Below are 1,308 nucleotides of genomic sequence, written 5' to 3'. Positions count from 1 at the left end.
GGGGAGGGAGCTGACTGCTGGTATTACATGTGTTTGCTACTGTCCAATTCAGTTAAGGTGTGTTTGTCCTCAAAGTGAAATATCTATCCAACAGGGCTGGTTCGTTAGGGAAAGACGCTCGCCACAAAACCTAATGACCTGATTCAATTCTTGAAACCCAATGAAAGGCAGATGGAGAGAATCAACTCTACAGAGTGGTTTTCCGACCTCCACATGTGTGCGCATGCACCCATAATACATCACACACACACACAAACACACACATGTATCCAGAGAGAGAGGGAGAGAGGGGCAAAAGGAGGGAGGAAAAGAGAGAGTGAGCGGGAAAGAGAGAGAGAGAACGCAAAAATCAACTTGCCAAAACCTTTCCAATGTTTATAGGATAGAATCTGAACACACGCAGAGTTCTTCGATTGTATTTCCTCCCTGCCTGGGCACAGTGCTGCACCCCTGTAATCCCAGCTGTTGGATGGTGAGTTCAAGCATGAATGACAGAGTGATAGCCCGTTCCCTGAAACTAAACACAGCTCAAAACCCAAACTCAAGTTTTCTCTATTAGTCCATACAATTTTTTTTTAAAAAAAAAAAACTATTGTTTTGAATCCAAATGACCTACTCAAAACTGTGACTGAAAGGTGAGATGCTCGAGTGAAATCTCTCAAAAATCTAAACGATTTGTTTTGGGTCATCTTCCTGAAGGCACTGTTTACCTTCAGGTGTAAGGATGATGTACTCTGCATTTTTGGTTATCGTCAAATAACCTCTTCATTTTTCTACCCCCCCCCCCCATCATAATTTCTGAAGCTCCCTTTGTAGCTAGAGTTGGAGGAGGTGAGCTCGTTGGAACTCCACAGCGGTCTTTTCACACAGCACTTAGCATTTTAAACAGAAGATGTTTGAGAGGTAAAGGGCACTCACAGAGTCCGGGAATCCGCTATTAACTCCAGGCCCAGGGATGAGGAAGCTCCTTAGTGGACTGATACCTCAGCTGCTCAAAACCCCTTTTTTCAAAGATAGTTCGAGCTTGATTCTGATCAAATTAAACTGCAGGAGAATGGAGACTTTTCCTTGAGCATAGATTTATGCTTTTACCTTTAAAATTTAAACTCCTTCCCTCTGACATCAAAGAGAGAGGAACGCAGGCCTTTAGAATCTCATTTTTAATATCTGGAAGCTCTAGGATAATGTTTAGAAGTTAGGAAGAAAATGTTGAAATTATTGCAATTTGCTTTTTATCTGCTATTTGATACTGAATACACATCATATTCTGCAAAAAATCTCTCTCTCTCTCTCTCTCTCTCTCTCTCT

Source organism: Microtus ochrogaster, chromosome 4 (genome assembly GCF_000317375.1).
Source record: "Microtus ochrogaster isolate Prairie Vole_2 chromosome 4, MicOch1.0, whole genome shotgun sequence".
Taxonomy (NCBI): domain Eukaryota; kingdom Metazoa; phylum Chordata; class Mammalia; order Rodentia; family Cricetidae; genus Microtus; species Microtus ochrogaster.
The sequence above is the reverse complement of the archived record's forward strand: the minus strand, read 5'-3'. Positions refer to the sequence as shown.